General features: G+C 42.0%; 1 protein-coding gene across 1 annotated transcript in view; it reads left to right on the top strand.

Moving 5' to 3' along the window:
• The window catches only part of LOC132974123 (uncharacterized), a 221673-nt gene that overhangs the window by 86557 nt on the left and 111735 nt on the right, over positions 1-23381 (top strand). The gene's annotated exons all lie outside the window — the stretch shown is intronic.

The raw sequence follows: 23381 nt of genomic DNA on the forward strand, positions 1-23381 counted from the left end.
ACCCTAATCAAAAAGACAAAACAACATATGGTAATACTTCTTCAATTTGAGCAGAAGTGCCTCTGTCATACGCAGTGCCACAGATGACTGACGTTGGTTTGTTCCAGCTGCACCTATCCCATCTGCCAGCCAAAAGTCTGATCTCGACTATCCAGTCAGTGTTCATGTGCTTGTATGAGTTTTTATGTTTGGACATTTTGTTGAACATGGATGTGGGTGTGCACGTCATGCTTATGGGAAGTACACATGAGTAAAGAATCCATCTCTTCAGTAGTGAGTCCCCTCCTAGGATGCGGAGGGCAGTCGGGGGAAGAGCTACCGTGGCTTTCATCTTGTCTCCCCCTGGCCCCCTTCCATTGCATCTCTAAGTATTGTTCACTGACACAGATCAAGCACCAAGTGAAACTGCGGAGCCAAGGGACCAGGATGGGATGGGGGCAGAAAAGAGAAGTGAGGTTTTTGCGTGTAAAGGAGAGATGGAAGCAAAGCGGGATGGAGGAGTTGGTCTATCTGCCCCTTTTCTCTTGAAGGCCAACTCGACAGGGTTCTTAAGCCTGACTCAAGGGGCTTATGCAGATTCAATGACCTTTTTCCCAGAGACCAGATTTTACACTGAGATTACCATTAGAGCGATGGTCTCCCTTGAGGGGTCCTCAGATGAACCTCCACCCCCCCAGCAGGGGTTAAAGCCACGGTAGCGCTATGCCTGGACTGCATGCTAAATGATGTGGAACACATGTAAACTACAGAGCGGCCTCGCTGTTAGCATCGAATCACAAACTAAAGGTGAGGTTGCTCGGAAGGAGTGGCCATGTCTTACACTGCCGGAGGAAATGGGGATTTTAAAATGTGACAAAGAAAAAGGACAGGGCTTGTTACAGCCCATTGGTGTCTGTATCATACTGTTGATGAGGAACCTGTTAGCATTTTTTCTCCAAGAGTTTTATTAAGGATAGTTCCACTTACATGTTGTGCTTCAATAGCTCAATAAAGATCATTAAAATGAGAAATACTTTTTCCAGAGTCTAAAGGCAGCACATTTTGCCATTTGCCTGTCCTATTTCTTTTAAATCATGTACAGACAAAAGACACTTGAGACTTCATGGGAGTAGTTTTACAGCACCGCTCATGCTAGCAAAGAAGGACATGAGAGAAAATGGAAAAACAGCCCTTATTACTCCCCTCAAACAAAAGAGAATGATGGCACCCCCCCTGCTCACACTGTAACTCTACTACAGGGACACAAGGACATACACAGTGAACACACACACACACAAAATCACACACAATTTCACCTCCTCTTCCTTTGGCCGCAGGTTTGTTTGTCTTTAATTCCCTGCTGCGTGGGGGTAATGGGGACTCTGTGACAGCTGTCATTCTGCCGTGACCTCAACGGACTGCAGATAGGTAGTGGCACCATGATTGTCAGGATAAGGTGTGTGCGCATGTCTCAGTGTGTGAAGGTGTGCGCATTCATGCATGCGTCTGCTCATGATGTTGCGTGTGTGTGTGTGTGTGTGTGTGAGCGTGAGGGGAGGAGGAGGAGGACAAGGAGAGGAGGGTGCATTTGATGTGAAAATAGTGGTTAAACACTGAGAGGGACTTCCTCCACTCGCAGACCCCCCAGGCCTAACAATATGCCACTCTGAATATTTCTCCTTAGCAGGAGACTGGTTGTGACAGCAGGCCAAAACAAGACTCACACACTTGTAGGCTGATGTGACACAGGGCATTAGAAACTGGAAGCCCAAAATCTAAGTAGAGACAGGATGGAGTTTGAAACATTTCCTTGAAATATTACAAACTTTGATGTTGTCAATTATTTAATTAGGGATATGAAGTATTGCATTTCAGGCCACAACAGTGAAACCTGTCTACAGTTTCACTCCTGATTTTTTTCATTTTACTTTTACTCACAGGCAAAAGATACTCTGTATGCCACATTCAACTATTCCCCTGTCTTCCCCCTTTCCTCTCCACGTTCTCTCCAGTTTCTATTTCCTACTGTAGAGGAGCTGTCACAGAATGTGGAAATAGAAGGAAAAGGTACACATGAAAGCGGGAGCAGAGCACGGTCGACTGCTGCTCCAGGGGTGTGTAGGGTGCAGATTGAGGTGGGCAGGAAGGGGTTGGGGGGGGGGGTGGAGAGCGAGAAGGTTCATAGTTAGTGGTGATTCTGCTTCTTGACACATCAGACCAGGCTGTGAGGTTGGTGCTCAGTTCAGCGGTCTCACTGGGAGTGGGTGTCTGCGGTCGAAGCCTTGTGCTACCCTGCAGGATCAGCCATGTGCTAAAATAAAGGTGAATAAAAAGAACTGAGGGCATGTTGGGTGCAACATCTCCTATCATATTGAGCATTTCTCCAACGAACCCCTCCTTGAACATCTTTTCACAGTCGAAGCTGCCTGGGCAATGCTATTCTTCAATAGGACAACCTGACTCCCAGAGTGAGGGCCAGTGTGTGTGTGTATGTGTGAGTGTGTTGGGCCCTACCATTGTGCATGACTCATCCTAATTGGGAAGGTCTCCTCTCTGCAGCAGATCTTTCTCCTGCTGTTTCAGCCTGTTTAAAGTGATGAACCTGGGATGAGATCAACAGTCAGACACCACAGCTTTTATTGCCTCTGTGTTTGACCTCGTTCTGTCTTCCTCACCTCTGTGTACGTGTGAGTGTGTGTTTCTCAGTGTGTGTGTGTGTGTGTACGCCTGTGTGGTTCAGGAGTAGATAATTCACTTCATGGTTGTGTATATGCATGCAATACATGTGCTGTGTGTGTGTTTGTGTGTGTGTATTTGTGGGTGTCTGTGGGAATTCTAGGAACAGCACAATTTGTATTGAGGCTGCCTCCTCTCTTTTTCCCTTCTCTCACTCACACACTCAAATACACGCACACACCCCTCTAAAACGATTATATGTCAGCAATCCGCGCAATTTGGTTGCTGCTAAAGCTGCTGTGAACTCATCGCACCCATCTAGGGAATTATGCAAGCTGTGATGCAGGTCTCACCTGCCAACGCAGAGCACAGGGCCAGCCGGGGGACTGGCCGTCATGTGATAAGTCTGCCCTGACCAGTTCAAAGCTGATTTGGCCAGGGGCTGATTGCTGGCAGCTAATCATTTTAGCAATACCTAGTAGTAAGGAAGTCCATGGGTGGCAAAAGCTGCGAAAGACGGGCTGAGGGAAGGAAGATGGTATAGAGGGAAAGAAGAAATTGATCTTTATTTTTATCACCATCTTTCTGCTGATGTTCTCCTGCTAAACTCATGATGAACTCTGAAATCTTTTTTCATTTCATTTTTTTTGTGATTTTTTTTTTCATTTATTTAATCCAACTGAAACTTTTGGGGTAATTTACTGTGAAGTTTATTCTTTCTACTCCGGGTACAGAGCCAACATTTGGTTCTATATGATCTGAAATAATGACATTGAGGTTAAATGTCCTGCTTCATGGTTAATTAAAGGAGGTTTAAATCTGCATCAGATAAATTATGTAGGATTTTACTTTTTTAGAAACGTTCAATCCACTTTTATTCACTTCCGATCCGGTTCTGATACAAGTGTACCAATACTGATTCCGATATAAAAAAAAATCATAATTTTATGATCGCTGTTGTTGCTTTATTGTGTAAGGTTACACAGAGCTGTAGTAAACCCAGCAATACGTTTCTTACATTACATAAATTCCAAAGAAATGTATTTGATCTTTGTGCAGGCTGCACATACAAACACGTAGCAGCAACAAATGTAAGGTTTTCAAATTGAATCTTTTAAAATGAAGTGCAAGAATTATACTTTTTTATTATATGGAAGGAGCTGTTTCATCTTGTCTCAACGTCTCGATGTAGATGGTAGATAGACATGCCACTGTCTAGATTCATATGACTGCACCTTTGTCATTCTCTTTCTTTTATTGTTCTCATCTGTTTTGTTCAGCTATGGTATTCTCCCCAGCAGCGGCTACATCTGCCAAATGTTTGTAACAACTTTGGAGAACAGTTTGACCAACTTTATGACCAACTGTTCTTGACGTTCCACAAAAGATGTATTCATGGAGGGAAAAAGACTAGAAGTTTTGAGCTTCCTGACAGACACTCAAGGCCACATTGCCAAAACTGACAGGACTTGGCACACATAGTAGTAATATTACGAGTAGTTGCGCATTGTCATCTGAAGCAAACCCAAAACCTTGAATAAACTTTCTGAAGTGCTTTTCATCAGCCTCTGCCAAAGGTATTGTTTGGATTTTATTTACACATCATTCTACCATGTTGCATGAAATCTTGCTTCTTTTTTTTTTGTGTGCTATTGTGTGGGTAGGCCTCTCTCTGATTGAGACATCTTTGTGTGCTCAGCCTCTCTGTGGGTCGATGGAAGCAGTGCTCTTGGCAGAAGCCCTCCATCTTCTTATCCCAGTGGGGAGCAGTCTGCAGCCAAACCCAACCTGGGCTTCACAGCCTTCGATAAGCCCTCAAATGGCACAGGCCAAAGGGCTAGAAAAGGAGAGAAAGAGAGAGAGAGAGGGGGGGTAAGAACAAGTCAGGGAGAAGCAGAAAAGACAAAAATAACATGTCGGTATGGCATAACAGGGTGGTCTTGTGCTTGTGTGTTTTGTTGTTGCCTGAGGATTCAAAAACGGGATTTAGTCCATTCATGGGTTCTTTTGTGCTAATGTACATGCACTAAAAAAGCTCCCTTTTTTCCTGTCAATACTTTATTTCTGGCTCCCCATATATCATACGCCAGGCCTTGTTTTCCCATGTTGATTTTTTGTCTTTGTCCCCCATCACCACTCGACATAAATACTCAGTATGTCACAGCAGGCTATGCTCCGAACGCCCCCTCAGTGCTTATCTCCACAAAATGTGAATCTGTTATCCTACTGTAATGGAAACCATGTTGGTAACATCTTAACATATTACATTCACTCAAACACACTGTGAAACTCTATCTTACTGCTGTGTCAAAGCTCTTTTTATACCGCGGGAATGTGGGGGGGATGTGGTGGAACACAACGTTTTGCCCAAAGCACAAACTCTATGTGAATGCACACACACAGACTACAAGGTTCCTTTTTTATTCTTTATTTATATCTTTTTTTAAAAGCGGACAATTCAAAAAAGACTGAAAACACAGGAGTATTGTGTGCTTTAATGTTGTGAAGCTCTTGTATGTCTCTCTCTTTGCGTTTGCAGACTAGCAGCGGCTCAGATTTCTTGAGGCAATTTGTTTCAGGTAACTGGAGCTTTCAACTGCAGTTGAGTGTATCCTGGGAACTATTAGGGAAAAAAAGAGAGTGTTCAAGCTTTTCAAAATGTTGATGGATCCAACATAATGAGCATGTAACTGATCACAAAGATAGACAGATAAGATTTTTTCTTTTTCCTTAGGAAACAGTGAACCAAAACGCAGGAGAGAAGGGAGCCAAACACAATGCTAGCCAGCAGTATAGATGTGATGCTAAAGAGGCTCTCAGTAGCACATTGTTATTCACTTACTGCTCCTGTTGGGATAGCTACAGGCTGTATAAGTCTTTCTTATCTGCCAGAAATCTTTGAAATGAATCAGTGCACCGTCAGCATACTGTAAGCTCCGAGCAAGAACAGCGAAACATTCAGTTTTGTAAGGATCCTTTTTAAACTGTGCCGACAACTTTCTGTCTTTGCATACGTGTATTTTTTCATTGTCTGTATTTCAGAGAGTTAACTGCTGCGAATTGGACCTGTTTTTCTCATTGGTAAAGTCTACTCCATCAACCGCTCACCTAGGTATTTCAAACGCTCTCTGTTCCCCCATAGGGACACTGGTACAGAGGTAGAGGAGGGAGGACGAGGCCCCAGGTAAAACAACACTATTTAGGGCATGGATTCCACGGAGGGCATCGGAGAGACAAGAGGTTGGAACATGTTTTTCTAATGCAGACAGCTCTCATTTAGCCTCGAGTCTTCTGGTCGACTGAGACATTTGTCACGCACGGGTGTCTCAGGTTTAGAGGACATATGATAATGAGTTTAGACTGACATGTGACTAAATCCTGTGAGGGAGGAGAGGAGTACTGCTTGGACAGGAGGGCAGATTTTGCCAAGAGTCATGGTAGGAATAGATCAGGTTGTCTGTCCCAGGAGCACATCTGAGGCTAGGCTTGTCATTAAGGTAATTACGGCCATGGTCATGGTATCTGTAGGAAAGGCTGATCTCAGACCTGTGCCTCTGATGCCAGCCACTCAACACTAGAATTTCTGTAGTTTTCGGTGTATTGTGCATTATGAAACATCAGATGTTAATATACATGTATATGGGATCGAGGGATTCCTACAAAATCAAATCACTTGACACAATGGGCATTTTCTTTCTTTTTTACAATTTCTTAACCCACAATTAAAGCTAGTGTATTACTGTCAACACATTTTACCCACCAGACACCCACCAAGGTTGGTGCTCTGACAAACTCAAGCTCCATCAAAAATGTTTAGTGTCGATTCGCTAACTAGCTTCCTGTAACCCCTCAGAGAACAAACAGAACTTTATCCGACCTCTCAGTTTTACATATGTCATTTTCAATTTACCACTAACAGGTTGTCCTGAAGGGCGCTGCCAAAACAGACTGATCTCTCTCACTTATTCCCTCCTCCTCTTTTTCCTCTCTAAAGTCAAGGGCAGGCTTTGAACTCAAATAGATTCACTTTTTTTCCTGCCCTACCATCCTTTTTTCATTTATTTCTCTCCCACTGCCCTTTCTCCATCATTTATAGCCTCATCCCTGTATCCTGCTAATGATACAGATTTCACAGGGTGTCAAAGGCCTGTCACAATTAGGTCTCTGCACTGAAAGTGTGGCCGCTGGCAGAGTCACATTTACCTGTGCAGGTAGATACAGCTGTAGCAGCTTTTTACACTGTATATAGAAAGAGACAGGGAGTCCAGACGTGGAGGAGATGAGAATGACACAGCTGACACACTGAATCGCTCAAAATTTGAGACGGTATGACTGAGTGATGCTTGTTGAATACATCATTCCAACACCCAGACCCAGCCACACACTACATCCCAAATCAACCCACTTCGCTCCACCGTGATTGATTCTTCACCCAGGGGCAGTAATCCCTGAACCCTACCCCTCTACTGGACCCTGTCTCTTCTGTCCTCCTTCCCCCAGCATCTGCCAGTTTCCCGCTCTCTGGATGGCATCATCATCTATGACAAGAGAATAAATCTATGAGGGTCCACCGTCACCTAGCATCTAAGGGATGCCCATGACAGCTCTCAATAAACTCCCCAAGATTGTTTTTTTTTTTTCTACCTCCATCCTTTTTTTTTTAATCTTCAACGGCAGACGTTGGAATCCTGCTGTCAGCATAACAGGGGCATATTAGCAGGGCTGGCCCCACCTGGACCCACCGCTCCCCGACCTGTCCCCTCCCTGTAATTATCCCCAAGCCCCTTTCCCATTAACCTACTCCCTTTGATCCCCACACATGCTGATATTATGCAAAATTGCTGAATAGAGAGACCAGAGTAGTGCAAAACAGCACACAGTTACCCACGGTTCTGATTTCCTCACTTATTCTCCTCTTCTTTTACCCTCTATCTCTCCCTATTTATCTGCCTCTTTGTCATGGATTAAATTAATTTCAAAGGAGTCTGTGAGGATAGAAAAGGGAGAAAGAAAAGAAGAAGGATAGGGTTGTGGGGAAATAGAAAATACTGGTGTTGGACATTTTTACAAGCCATCGAAGATGAATAAGGGAACTTGAAAAAAAAAAATGCCACAAAAGGACCTTTTTGTCAGGCCTTCCTTGCATGTATCAAGTAAAACGTCTTCATTAGGTCGGGGGCCTAAAAGCAAATATCACGGTCTGCACAATGCTTGAGGTCTGCGACTGACCTTTCTTTGGTTTTAATCATTGCAACTCTTGACAGCTTAATAAGTTGAAGGTGCTGGGTTGCAGCCTAACTTAATAAGGCCCACACCAGAGCCTTGGCCACCTATGATTGCTCCCATAAGTCTAAGCACATCTGGCGCAGTGTCCTTGGGTGAGAGATATTTTCCATAACTTTCCTTATGCTCAGAAAGCACCATCTCCTTTTATTAAGAACGGGGATGATACAGTGCACACAGTGTGTCCACGTGGCAGAGTATGTCCACAAGGCATCAGACATGCATAATGCCAGACTATTGTCACTGTTATGCTTCCAAACAAAAACTTGAGTGCACTTCAAAGTGCGCCACATTGTTCAGTGTCTAACTTGTTAAATAATCGGATCATTAATGAGTGTACTTTGTACTGTATGTCACACAGCCATGTTGACTTGTTGGCTGCCAAGTTTATTGTGAGTTTGAATATATGTTTCATCCATATTCCATAGTTTATTACGTCTGTAGAAGAAGTGCCCACCATTTATGATGCACATAAGGTGTATCATTATCCTAAATGCAGTAAGGTTCACCTCCACTGGTCTTTGACTTTTTCATTTGAAATAGGACAAAAGTCCATAGTTCTTTGAGATCTATTGTTGTTGCATTGACTTGCTAATCCCTGAACGATATTGTTCTTTCCGAAGAACTATTGCCAGAAAATGTGTGATGAAATAACCTTTGAAAAATATTGCAATAGTTAAGTTGTGATAGTTAAATCCCACTGAAGTTGCATTGTACTACAGTGCACAGTGTGTTTTATTGCTATTAACAGAGCAAAGATTAGAAATGGTTTTTTTTCCGATTACCTTTCCATGAACTTGCTACTTTGAACTGTAGTATCTAGAGAAGCTAGTTAGCCCCACTGTCTTCAGCCACAGCTATTTTGACACCTAACCATCTCATCATCTCATAGCCTCATTATGACAGGTTTTTATACACCTAACAGCCATACCTTTACATGGCACACTGGTCTTTCAACATGCTGGTACAGAGTGATGCCCCACTGTTCATTTGAAAGGCTACAGACTGGGGTGATCTGCTATCATTAGCAGTCCTATTAATAAAGGGGACTGGGAATTGTTTGATTGGACTGTAACTCTTGCAGCTATCAAAGGACCACATCTGGCCACCTACTCATTGTTCTGAACAGATGCTCATCCGCTTTACCTTACATCTTCATTAGCATTCTGACCCAAAAGACCAGCCTGTCTAGCAGCTGAATGCAGAAGCGCCATGAGCCTTGACAGTGTCCTTGCTGGAGTCCTTAGGTTTTCTAAAAAAAGCCACCTACATCTCTCTGTTGTATACCTGTGGTTTGATCTCTGCCGTGTGTAAGCAGAGAGGCTAATGTAGTAGTTTGAACCCCTGAGCTTTCTGCTGGAGATATTTTAATGAATGGCCTTTGTTTGGGGTTGAGGTTTCCTCTGTGCGATCGCCATAGAAGCTTTGCACAGACCATTCTTGATTGGGTACCCTTAAAGGTGAGGATGAAAGCCGTTGTGGGAGACACAGGGGGTTGAAAAACGGGTGATGTAAAAGGGGAGGAGATGAAGAGGTGTATGGAGACGGCATGAAGGCATTAAAAGCAGGCCCTTGCTCTTTTAAATCCACCCATAACAGAGACAGTAGAAATTTAAATGTAAATTGCCTATTAGATTTTCATGTAAAGCATTTCTACCCTCCATTGTGGCTGCTATTGGACAAAGCCTGTTCACTTTTCATGAATATACCAATGAGACAGTTATGTGCAATGGAGCCAATGTGCTAATTTTATCAAATAAGTTGGTAATTTGAAATATTTGGGAAAGGTGGAGGATAAGACTAAAATACATGGACCAAATCAATAGTCATATATTGTCAAGTATATACATCTCATCATCATGAGCAGAATAAATCCCTTGGCAAGGCCTCAGTGTATTTACATACTGAAACATGTATTTCCAGGCATTCAATTATCCCTATTAAGCCTTCTCTTTGTCTTGTAGTTAAATAACCAGTGTGCAATAATTTAGGTTTAGTCTGATTTTCTCAGCTCTATGTCTAAGTCCATTATTGCTGTTTTTTTAAATACTTATTTGTGTTAATTATATTTCCTCTAAGCAGCCAAAACAGTTCATTGTACAAAGAGAATTATTGACACGACCTTGACAATAACATATATTATTTGTGATTACTTTGATTAAGGATTTTCACATACTTTTTGCTCATTTCACCTTTTGATCCTCATTTATCATGGCAACTCAACTTAGAAATACATTTTCTGTATTTTTTTTTCTATACTCCCCCTTGTTCTCTCTGTCTTGCTTTTTTTTCCCTTTGTGGTGAGGACCAAATTGAAAGAGTGAGGCGCCAGTTTAAAGGGCAGACCCAGGACCCTGCCTCCAGGGCTTTTACATCAGCGCTGACAGAAAGCCGTGTGAACAATTGGGAAATGTTTCATCGGTCACGACACATTATGCAGCCGAGTGAGAGCCACATTAAACTTTTCACTTACTCCATCATTGCTTCACTTTTATTGTCCAGCACGCCTGCTGACAAATCTGCAACCCCAGGTCCACTTGAGAGTTTAACAACACAGAATGTTTCCTTCAATTAATGTAATTCCGCGGGTCTTTGAAATACAAAAACAAATGCTGCTGTTGTCCTGCGGTTAGGACAGGTCCAGTGGAGGTTAAGCTGCCTGTGGGACCTTCACCACTTATTGCATATAATGAGGAAAAACAAATACCTGATTGATTTAGATACTTTTTATCAAAATAAACTTGTGTCAACAGTTCACATGACATGGTAATTTAAGCCCATGAATGCCCATAAATGTAGTGATTCATATGTTTACAGCCAGATTTCACTGACATTTAAAGGCAAAATGTTTGAGTGAAAAAACACTGAATCAAAAAATAAAGTTTTAAGCTAACTTATCAATTGAGACTTATTTCATGATGTGCTTAGGAAAAGGATTTATGATTTTATTTAAGAATATCTATGCATTTACTCCTGTCTTTTTTGGCACTTTTTCGCTGTAACTCACCATCCTTAAGTCGTATGAGAAACAACTGCTTTTCACTCTCTCCTGTCGTTTAAAATGCCTATTACTCTACACATGTTAAATCAATTCATCCATTAGCCAAAGACTGATTTGTTGTCGTATTGAAAGCTTGTACAAGATACATGTAGGAGTGATGAGATCCCCCAGTGTTCCACACTCTGCTTGCTGCAAGAAATGAAGAGGAATTGCGAGGCTTTGGGAGTCTCCTGGTTTGGGATTGAATGGTTTGGATTTAGCAGTGGAATTGATTTAATAGTTGACAAGGGGATGTAGGTCTGACTGCATCTCGTGAGCATCTTCTGTGCCCACTGGATTGGTCACCCTGTGACGATAGCAGTGCTGTGCATGCTGCTCACCTTAAACCATCACGGGGGCACATGTACGTCGAGGATTTTCATCAGCATTATTCTATGTATGGAGCCACAATGCTTAGTCTCCTGAGAAAGGATGCAGGCATAGACACGGATACCAGGATAAACACTTTTCTTACATGTATACCTCAAATTCTTACTTTATTCTGTGGAAATTAAAAAATATATTTCAAATATTACATTTCAAATTTCATTTTTGGAAACAAGAACAGAAAATGTTTTGTTTTTGTTAAATGTTTTTCCTCCAAATTATTACTGAATTGAATTCATGCGCTACACTTTCAGTACTTTTTGAAATATTTCAGCAGTGTATTCAAACATGATGGCCGTGACATCATTTGGCTCACTTTGGAGAGTTTCCTCCTACTCCACGTGAAGAGAGCTGGCTCAGTCATTCAGCCTCAACCAGCCAAGATCATGCCATCAACCACCTTGTTATTTGTGAAATGCACAACAGGCATTATATTTGGTATCAGTCTGAATATTTCTCAGCCTTTTCAAGGGGAAAAGAATGCTCACTGGGGTCAGCCAAGGGACATTGTGAGATACCAAGTGTGAGAGAGGGAGCAAAAAAAAAAAGTGAAAGGAGATTATGGGGAAATAAATGTAACATGGACAAGAGAGCTTAATTTATAGGATTATGGGCTTATAGGTTTTGATATATCATTGTTTCAAAAAGGGAGTGAAAATATCATGGAGCACAGAAAAGAAGGGGAGAGGAGAAACAGAATTTGTTTGCAGTAATTTATTGACTGTGTATGACTAGGAGGTGAGAATCTGATTCGGCCTTGAAGCATGAGTTTTTGTATTGGAGAAGTGAGTCGTCTTGAGGCAGTTAACTTTTTAGAAAAGACTCGCAGGAAATATGGATCATAACGACAACACATCATTAATCCTGGCATTTCATCCCTGTAAATATACTTTCAAATGGTTTTCCTTCAGATTTTATTAGTTATTGTGATGTTTTTATATTTTAGGACTAAAGACAAAATCGCTGCAATTTCTGAACCTGCAACTGCTTGTATTGCTGCAACATAAAATTATGTTTATTGATGCTATATAGAGAGTGTCAAGCTGTGACGATTCACTGAAGCTCAACAATAAAAGAGGCCGCCACCTTTAATGGGAGGAGCAGCATTTGCTTGTTACTAAACACAGCAGTTAACCTCTCTCACACACATTAGCAGCGCCCAGTGGTAAATCTTATTTCTATTACTTTCCCACTCACTTTATGATAGCTATAACACTCTCGGAAAAATTGATAATACTACTTTTAATGACCTTTTTCTTGCCTCATTAAGCACAAACGTCGCAACTGTTGAGAAGATCTAAACCATGACAGACTGCTGTACAAAATAATGCAAAGGCAACTATTTCTATGATTATTTCATAGAGCCACTGCCAACACATTCTCAGTATTATATTTCCAATTTTACCTGCAAAAGGAAACAATTAAAATCAATACAACTGGAAAAAACAGAGCGCTTGGGATTCTAACCATAGGCTTTTTATAAATCTATAAATGTATGTACATCACGTTGAAAAAAAAATAGTAAAAAGGGTTGCATAAAAGATGGCTATAAAGAGAAACACATACTCACAATGTGTAGGTGAGACAAACAGCCCACACACATGCACAAACAATCTGTTTTTTTGTGTGGCTTTATGCAGGTTTACATTGTGGCAGAATATACCCTATGAACCAGTAGGTGTTCAAACAAAGTTTTATTCTCAGTGTGTATGATAGTCTCATTTTGTTTTTAGCTCATGGAGGTTGACTCTCTGTCATTGATATTAGCTGATGTGAGGTTCTGTTTCCACTTCCAGAACTGTAGCGTGCCAAAACTTCTTAAACATCAATAATCCTGCAGCAGCTACCAGCACTACGTGTTGTCACTGGTGTTTCTCTCGCTACTCACATGGCAGAGGCTTTATGCTCCCTCATATAAGAATTTAGTTATAGTTGTCTGCTGTCATTTATTATCTCAGTGTCGTATTATATTTCCCACACTGGAGACCAGTGGGGATGTGTTTTAGCAGCTTCCTTGCCCTCTCTTCTGTGAATTGGAGTAGTTCCAAAGAGTCTTAACACAGTAAAGTTCAAGTTTTTTGAGGCTGCTGTTAAGACGGATTGCTTTCTAAATCATTTCAAACATGAGGAATCACTCTCAAATGTTTCACTCCATCCGACTTGCGTTCCAATAGCAGGGCAAAGTCTATTTTAAGCACAAAGAGAGGGAATCAGCTATCATTTAGTGCACATCTTTTCTAGTGGGTGAGGGGGTGGAGAAAGGTTGAGGTTTTGAATGCCTCATTTTGATGAGCTTTGACAGTAATGCAGCCACATTGGCAAATGTAGCAGATTTCTATGACACCCGTGTCATAGGGCTGTGGTTATGCCTCGGCTCGATCATTAGAGGAGACTTCTAAGAGAGACAAGTGAGAATGAGTAATGGTGCTGAAGCGAGCTTGTATAAACATGTCAGAGAGCAGAAAAGTTCTCATGTCATCGAGGTATTTTACTCTCAAAGAGTGACAAACTAAATAGCTAAAATCCCCTGGGCTCAAATCTCCACGCTCTACCACATTATAGTATTGGCTTCTAATGCCTTAAGAATGTGACAATCGCATTTGAAGCATTTTACATATCCTTTCTCAAACAGCCACCTTGTTTGCCAACTATGTTTGTTTTTCCTTGTACTTCCCCCCCTGTGTTTCACTGCAGGCATGGCTTTGGAAGTGGTGATGAATGAGTGGAAGTTGACTCATTATTAAAGGTGGGAGATGATTAATAAGGACCATGTGTGTTTTCCTCTATAGTGTAAATAAAATATATCATTCACGTAATGCAGGGCTGGGCTCTGAGAGTGATTTATGGTGTGTTAAAATGCATAGAGAGCCAAAGGCTGAAGCCCTCTCAGACACACAGCCATGACAGTGCCCTACCTCGCAGCTTTAACATGGCTTAGAGATCTCACACTTCTGCTCCCGCTATCGCTCTCAGTTTCCTTATCTCGATTTATGCCATGCTGGATTTATTTGTCTCAGACTTTCAGGAGAGTTCCCCAAGATTATTCTGAGGTCATTCAGAACTAGTTGTGTGAAATGAAACACCCAGAACCCTCAGTTTTAGAGTCTACCCAAAAAATAGGCAAACTGAAAAAAACTTTCCCTTCTCTCTAAATTTTTAGACATAGAAGAGTTGCAGAAAAAATGTGCTCCTTATGATCAAAGATAAAAGACAGGGTAGCGTGGCCTAGATTTAAAGGGCATGCACTATGAGGAGTCCTCTGCTTTAAAAGAGACTCACTACTCATTCTCGAGGTCCAGAGGAAGACACATTGAATGTGCCAGTCCCTTTGGCAGGTGGCCACCACTCCACAGCTGAGATATTGATTCGCTTCAGACCTCACCTTATTTCTCAACTTCAAATCCTGATGGAGTGTCTCTGTTTAAGAGTTCAAGGGAGGACTTCCAAAAAGACATATCTTACATGGATTATCTCCCCATCAATCTTAATGTCTGTTTGTGAAGTGCACAATTAAAATAAGTGAGTTGTTCTTTCTGCCTGACTGTGACAGCAGTTACTGTTATATATAAGAATTTAAGTCAACGTGTGAGCTTCACATCTTCAGTGCAGCACGACATCGCAGCCTTTGTGTGACCGATGTATCACCATGTAGAAAAAAGAAAAGAATCGGTCTGAATGACTGCTTTGTTCAAATTCCACTGTCCAGAAAAGAGCCGTGTAAAATCTGCTGTGTAGTCAACCATTCGTTCTGATAACTCTGGTTCCACTTAGAATTTTGGTATTCATGGTTTATAATATTTCCCTTAGCTTTTACATCGTCCTCTCCTTCAACTGTGTAACTGAGCGGCATTTGTCGTTTTGCCTGTTACAGTGCAGAAAAGCAGATGGCTACATGCTAGTTTTACAGCTGTGAATAATCCTCACACAAAGTCACGGAGAGTAAAGGGAGTTTGCAGAGATGTGTTGATCTTCACTTAGGCATTTTTTAAACGTTGCATGCTCTGGTGAAGATGACCTCATGTATTTTTCTTTCATATTTTCCCGGCATGTTTCTTCAGAGGACAACACTGTTTGTTTTCTCACTTAAGCTATTTTCACAGTGTTCAGTGAAAGGGATAGGGTAGTGAATTGTTTCAGTCAAAAGTTATCAGTCTCATGATGCATTAGCTGAACAACATTCAACTGCAACCTAAGTTTTGTGGGAGCTCTATTCCAAGTATGTGTGTGTGTGTGTGTGTGTGTGTGTGAGTCTGTCTGAGGGATCTTGTGCATGACAAGTATATGCGTAAATACAGAACATGTGTATGAAAATGTGTGTTTTTGACATCAAAAAAAGCCCTGACAATGGAACCTTGAGTAAGCCCATGATTCAGTATCCTGCCCATTCCCAATGGTTCCTGACCTGGGGGAAGGATCTTTCTGTCTTTTGGCAGCCTCCGTAGCCGCTGCCCTCCCTCCCTGCAGCTATCATCACTTCATCTCAAATAGGAAAACAGGGGCACCGATGGAGGCTTGCGGCTCACTGAGGCTGTTTTTTGGGTTACAGCTATTTCTCCGAATTTCTTTTTAAGTCAGGCCCTTCCAGGCCCACTGGTGGCAGCTGCCTATTCCACTGTTCACTGGGGGCATGCCCTGGTTTCATGTCTGCTGTTGTGGCGGTATTGATGGAGTGAGCGAAAGAGAGAGAGAGAGAGAGAGGAAGATGGAGGAGGGGAGTAGCAACACTCCCGTTGTGCCACTGTGCCCCAACCTCAGCCAGGGTGACACACTTACCAGCCAACGCTCTGCCACCTTGCCCTGACGCCGCGGGAAAGCCACATTCTGCCTCTGAATGGGGGCACTGGGTTCACAGGGAACCTGTTAGAGAAGACTCCTAAATCAGGCTGCTAGGGAGGTGGATGTTAATGTGCTTTCTTGAGGTCTTAAAGTACAGACTTGGAGATACAGACTCTCGCTGAGTGTGGCTTCAAGGCAGCGGCTCCATTATATCCTTTGTTTACACAGCCAGTGGAGTGGGACTACTTTACCTGGACCCACTGAGTTCACTCACACAAATCCTCCAATATGTACAAGTGAACATAAGGAGCTTAGCCCAGAGAAGGCAATTCAGTCTCCTTTCCCGGCCGTCCCCTGGAAATGACAAATTAGAGATGTTAAAACGCCCGGTGTGGGTATTATAACTAAAAGAGGCATTTTGGGGAGTTATGTACGAGTTCTTACTACAAGCAGCCCTGCTATAAGCGCAGGCTTAGGCTTAAGTTCAAGTATTAACTACATATAATATGCTCAAGTGTAAATGATAACATTAGTGGTATGACGATACACGATATTGGGTTCACGAGAACTAGATGAGGATATTTTAACACTACTTTTAAACTTGGATGACAAAGTACATGACTACAAATATATTTTGAAAGACTGAATTGTCTTCCTATTTGTACAGCCCATCTCCATGGACCCCCATCATACATTTACTACTCTAGTGCTGTATTCTTTTCACTGAGACTCTACACAGCTAGGGGTTTAGCAGCAGTTTATTTAGACCATGTTGATAACTTTCCAATCGGTCCACAGATCACGCGTGGTCTGAACGATGGAAGACTATACGAACGGATGACAGATCAGCTGTGATCAGTTTCTCCACTAGCTGCCACACAAACGATTAAAAAGCAGCGTGGTGCATCTTCTACGGTAATTTAGTTTCACCTTGACAACAACAGACGTTTTAATATCGCCAGATCTCATCACATACATTGGCTACCAGTCTTTAGAAACCGACACAGTATATCATGTTTATACTTCGTTTGGTCATGTTTGTTGAGTAACAGTAGTACATTTGTATTTTAAACCACATACAGCTCTGTGCTCTCCCAATGATCATGCTCCCAACCCCCCAAAAAAAGTCAGTTCTCCTTTTCTTCCCAAATTATTCAGATGCACAGTAATAGCAATGTTTAAGCTAATACACAGTATTTTCATGGACTGGGTGTAACTGACACCAATCCCGGTGGGCCAATTACAGGAAATTAATTACCAGCCATTCCTGTATTAATGGTTTATTCCAAAATAAAGCAAGCTAATTTATTCGTTTTGACACAGAAAATTGATTCAATGAGGATTATAAAAACCTATTTGCTAAATAAAATGGGAAAGCAGGAGGGGGGAGGGAAGTAGGGGTTAAAAAAAGAAAACCCGAGAAATCCTTAAATTCGGTAATTAGTGGCTGATAATGCCAGCGACAGCTTGCAGTTTGCTTTCTTTATTTTCACGGTAGGGTTTTAACTGGGGTTCATCTGCCATTTTTCAGGGTTTGCTCTGGTTTTTCCTTCCTGTTTACTTCATCCTGGGTCTTCTACCACCAGAAAAGGCTTGGAATCTCTTCAGAGAGAGGATGATGAGGGTGGGGTGTTGTCCTGTTGGCCTAGGGCCTAAGGGTGTGAGGAGAAATGGGTGGGGTTCAGGAAATAAAGATTTGGAGTTGGGGACACATGGGGCGACAACACCAGTTGAGTAAGTGAGTGAATTTGGGTGGTGGGAGAGTAAACATAGAGAGAGTGCGCTCTTGACAGCCTGAGAAACCTTGAGGTGCCATCTGGTGTGAGGGGGCCAAAGGACAGGGCTCGGCAACCTTTGACCCAGATCCCCCTTTTTGCAAACATCGCAGTCCTGCAGATTTATGGGCTGCTGAGGAACAATAACTGTCAGAGACCAGAGTCGAAGGAAGCTAGTTTTCCACTACGTTCAGGTGACTGGAGACTGAAAATGAGACCAAACACGGAAATCCAGGATGTGGTGTCTCACTTGTGAATTTGACCTCACAGCAGCTCACAGTCAACACAGAGCATTGAAGTAGAAGAGTATTTCATAATCCACTGTGCTATTTATTAGGAATTCTTTTCTTTTTTTGGCTTTTTTTTGGCTTTATTTTTCTTCCATATCTGCTTCTTAACAGAGAGGTCATTAAAAAACATGTTTTTTTTTTCTTTTTACATCTAAACTACTCTTCTTAATTAGATTTAAAGTGAACTAATTCATTGCCAAGGGGAAGGGGTGAGGGTCAGAGGCCACGAGTGGGGGCACAGTTGAGCCTTGTTTGTTTATAGAGAGCGTGAAAAGGTGCTGTGTGGAGTTGAGTTGAGTTGTTTTGATTAACCAAGTTTTATTCATAAAACAAAAACAAAAAGAAACAAATATAATGTGTGACGTTTTCATATTGAGAAGGTAGTTGTCTGTTTTCAGCCGATAAGTTTTTCACTTCTTCAGAATAAGATGTTTTCACCTCGGTGAAACTTTTGGTTTTCTCTCAACACGGCAGCAGCACCACAACAGTAATAGAAACTGCTTTGAGACCACTGTGATGGAGATCAGTACTGTGCGATGAATCTATCAGGACACCTTGTGGTAGAGTGACCTGAAACAACTGATGCATCCTCACAATGTATACATGTAGGTGCACCCAAATGCATACTTCTTCATACCTCATACTCAGCTTCAGAAAAATAAAAACCCTGTGGACTAAAAGAAGAACAACACAGCCCTCATGACAGTCAACTGTCATTCACTTTTCCAATTGATTTGTGCCATAAAGAGGAATACTTTTCCTCTCTGACTTTCATCCACTCTTTTCATTACTCAACTTCTTTAACTCTTATTTTGCATCTTAAGCAGGGGGTGGGCAGGTCTTTACATGGGCCCAGGCAAGAATAGACTTTTGTGTTGCTCATTCTCCTGGTTCTGACTGTGTCGGTTGCCGGGTGCCCCTGGTGTAGGCTCTCTCAGCCTGAGATGCAGGCCGGCTCCCTAGCAGCTAATCAGCATTCAGAACAGCCATACTGGCACTCAGCAGAAAAGTCTGCCATGGAGGCCCGTACAGGTCTGGCTTTCTTAGAGAAGCTCTACAAGTGTGGCAAAACTTGCTGAAGCTAATCTTGTGAATGATCGTCAAGAGTACATGTAACATCATATGATGTTCCAAAGATCAATCGTATTCTTCTTTTATTAGTTATTTTTCTCACTAATTCTAAACCTTAATAGGTCTAAGTCAATTTAAAGAGTGTTAAGAACACAAAACACCCAGGCTTCCTTTTCTTATTAGTGCCAATTTTAAGATCTAAAAATATTCATGTTTTTTATTACGGACACATTAAGCTTTGCACAATGGTTTAATATGCAGAAAGTGTCCTTCTCACTTTTCTTTCTCTTTTTGTCTAATTATTGCAGATTATGCTGTGCTTAATTAGCTCTGTTTGTGACTGTATGACTCTGACATGTCCAGGATTCCTCTGGATAACCCAAACAACTGTCTAGAGTGGCTCTCTTGTTCACCATTTCTCTGTCCCCCCTTTGTGCAGTATGGTGACATCACAGATGCTAATATCTGCTGGCTAGCATGGCATCTCTTAGTGGGCGGCTCGGAATTCCAGACATTTACTCCTATCGAGAAACGGCAGGATCAGTAATGCTGACTATGTGGATCATTCAGAGAAGATTGGACCGCAGCCGGCATGCCCTCGTAATAATGCTGTTCGTTTCAGCAGTACGTCTCAATCGAGGGCTGCAACAACCCAATGCCTCCATTGTTCCTGTCCTCCTTTGTGTTGCAGTCAAGAAAAAAAAAAGTCGCATGCAGGCCTTCAGATTTAATTTCTTTTCGAATGGCATGAAAAGATTTCATTGAAGTGCAGATTGAGTGTGTGCCGCTGCGGGTTGTGGAGAGAGGCCAAAAGCTGTTGTGCCCGCACAAATGCCCTGGCTGGGCAGCATCACTCTAGCACCACACTGATGCGCTTCATTGATCCTAAGAACCATTGTAGCAACCAGAAAGATGTATTAAAGATGTCATCAGAGACAGAACTTTAAATGCTCCTACACAACAACACTTACAATGTGCTGGTTTCAACCTTACTGAGGGTTAAATGAGGCTGATCTAAGCAAGATCGGCCTCCAAGAAAGCAATGGATGCTGATACTGTATTTGTCAAGCTGAAACATATGAATTCATTTAAATCTGCTTTACATGTTTCTTGAGAGGGGATCATCATATTCGTCTGATATGTAACAAGTATGCATTCTCATTCTCGGCACATGCCTTGTAAATGCATGGATTTTAATGCAGTGGGGCTGTCAGTCTGCCTAATTGCTGTCTACTCTGAACATGCACACATACCAGAGATGATATGCTCCGCTCTGGTAATTCTTGTTGGGAGCATATGCTCATTTTTAAGCACAGTCTATTGCCTACCAGTCCATCATCTCAAATGTCTCTTTGACCAGAAGACATGTCTCGCTTTGAGCTCAACGAGAGGCCGACTACTGTTTAACACAACTACCGTCTTCAGCATTTCTCCTACTTAGGTTGCACTTTTGTAATGTGTGCATTCGCTGCAGGTGAACTAGTTATGTGATGGTATAGTAATAGGGACAGGTGGGTCTTTTTTGCCAAATTATACCTGATAATACTGGTGAAAATAGCTTGATTTGTTCAGATGTTATGAGAAGAGACTACTTTGAGGCCAGTGCCTTCTGTACCTCAGACCACTCTAACCTCTTCTGTGTGAAAAAAGTGAGAAATATCACTAAATAAATTCAGAAAGAGAGAGTGTAAAGCTGAGGGTTAGTGTGTATTTACGGGAAATGTGTTTACAGTGTGTAAGGAGAATGTGTGTATCAGTTTTAGATGACAATCCGCTGAGAATGGGACGGGTGAAAGAAAAAGCAATATTGTCCTGTAGAGCTCAGACAGTCATGAAATTAATCTATTATCTTGCTGTGCAGCTGCCATGTACGATACAAGGTGCTTGACAATTCCCTATGCCATTGTAACTCCGTGACATTTGCCCATTCACCAAGCTCGCTGACACCAACAGGATCTGGCCTTGCCGCCAAATTAAGGCAACGAGTGGGGAAATGAGAGCGGTGGCATCGGCCAGGAAGAGCCCAAGAGGCAGGATAGATATCCCCTTGTGTTTAAAGACCTGACCTAAGCACCTTGCCCAGGGGCTTTTTATCAGCTGTAGCTGAAAAACACCTCCAGGAGGGAGACGGTGATATAGCCACAGCCGCTTGTAATGGTGTGACAATGCTGAGCTGTCCTTGCACACACCTCTTGATTCCCCTCCCTTCCCCTCTTACCTTCTGTCCTTACTCTTCTTTCTCTCGCTCTCTACCAGACTGCGTCCTCTATCTAAAGCTCCATCCAGTTTGGAACGGGCAGTCTTTAAATACCTGTCACCCTGTGTCATAGAAGCGGCCACACATGGAGTGTCCGGTGTCACAACAAAGACCGGACTCTGTCAAGGGCAAAATGAATTTGTTGGAGGGAGAAAGGTAGAGGGGCAGAGAAGGGATATATTACAGCGAATGATGAATAACCCAAAGGTGCACAGATACTCCACACAAACGATGAAGAGCAGGGAGGTGATGGGAGGAACTGCAGAGGAGTAGTGGAGGGGGGTCTGGCCTGGCTGTTGCTAGCTCAGGCTTACGGATAGTGGCTGTCAAAGGAGCAAGGTTTTATTTATTTATTGTTGGTCTGCCCAAGAGATGGTGAAGGTCAGGTTATGTGGCTGCTCTCCAACTTTGTTATGTGAGCTGGATCAATTTATGAAATATGTCTGTTAACAACGGTGCCGATGTAATCTCTCTTTTACCCTCGCGTGCACTCTATCACACTCCCATTTTTACCTTTTCTACTATTTCTCCTCCTGCTGTGACCATGGTAACCTCATCTCTGTAGTTGCTGTTGTTGTTGCTGCAGTAGTAGTGTTGTAGGAGGAAGAGGTCACCATAATATTTTCTTGAAGAAGGTAATGTGACAAAGGTAATTATCTTCAAATGAGGCTCTGTTAGCTGAGGTTGCAACTTGCAGTACGACTGTGTTATTATTTTGTTGCCACTTATTAAGTGTATTGTATTTCAATGGTCCTTTAGTTTTCTTCTGTTTTGCTTGACTGCAGCAAAGTACTGTGATTGTCTACCCCCTTTTACACAAATGCTTTTCTCTTATTTGTTGATGCAATATTCATATATGTCTCACCTCTACTCATGCAGCATGACAGTGTCATTGGTTTAAAGTCAATATCACATAACTTGATGAAGCTAATGGCAGTTTACGGCTGGGTATTTCTCACAACCCCATGATACAATAAATATCACTATACAGATGCCACGATACGATACATATGGTGATATACATTGATTATGGTAATGTCCTACACAGAGTTCACTACAACAGCTGTTCGATATTGTTGAGAATTACAGCAGAGGCATCAATTCAGGTCCTCAGAGATCCTAGAAATACATTCAAATATTTTAGTCCCAGCGCTATGGCTATGGTGTTTTTGTGACCGGACCATAGGTCAATCTGGAGCAATACATGTAATTGCAAGGATCACATGACGATATATTGCCATATCGATTTTTTGAGCACAGCCCTAGTCTAGTCTACTGTGTGGTGCAGTTAGTGCATCCAGGGTTTTTCCTGCATAGAGAATTCTTTGGCGCCCCCCAAAGAGGTTTTACCCAGCGCCAAAGGAAAATCACGAGCGCCAAAAGAAAAAAAAAATAAGATTCAAATTGCAAATCAAATCCTCTCTGAATGTATGTTAAAAGTATCAATACATCAAACGACTGCTGAACAAGCAGACCATAAACTTAAATAAGACATAATACCTTAGTAACTCAAATAAATGTACTTAAACAAATGTGTATGTAAAACGAAAACACAATTTAAAGGAAAAGAGCAGCCATCGTAGGAAGAGGGTGAAATGCACTAGTAGGATGTGACCTTCCCTCTCCCAATCTCATTACACCCCTCTCCCTCAAAATCCCTCTCCTCCCATGTTTCACTGTTGCAATAAAAACAAATTATTTACCAGATTTAATTGGGGTTTCAGTAACTTAAGCATAATGATAATATGTTTTATAAAATGGTCAGAAATAACAGGAAATGCACAGATTTTTGTCAAATAAGATAATACAGACTCACAGACTATACTGTAATACGTGGGTTGAACGTT

This window comes from Labrus mixtus, chromosome 5 (genome assembly GCF_963584025.1).
Source record: "Labrus mixtus chromosome 5, fLabMix1.1, whole genome shotgun sequence".
Classification (NCBI taxonomy): domain Eukaryota; kingdom Metazoa; phylum Chordata; class Actinopteri; order Labriformes; family Labridae; genus Labrus; species Labrus mixtus.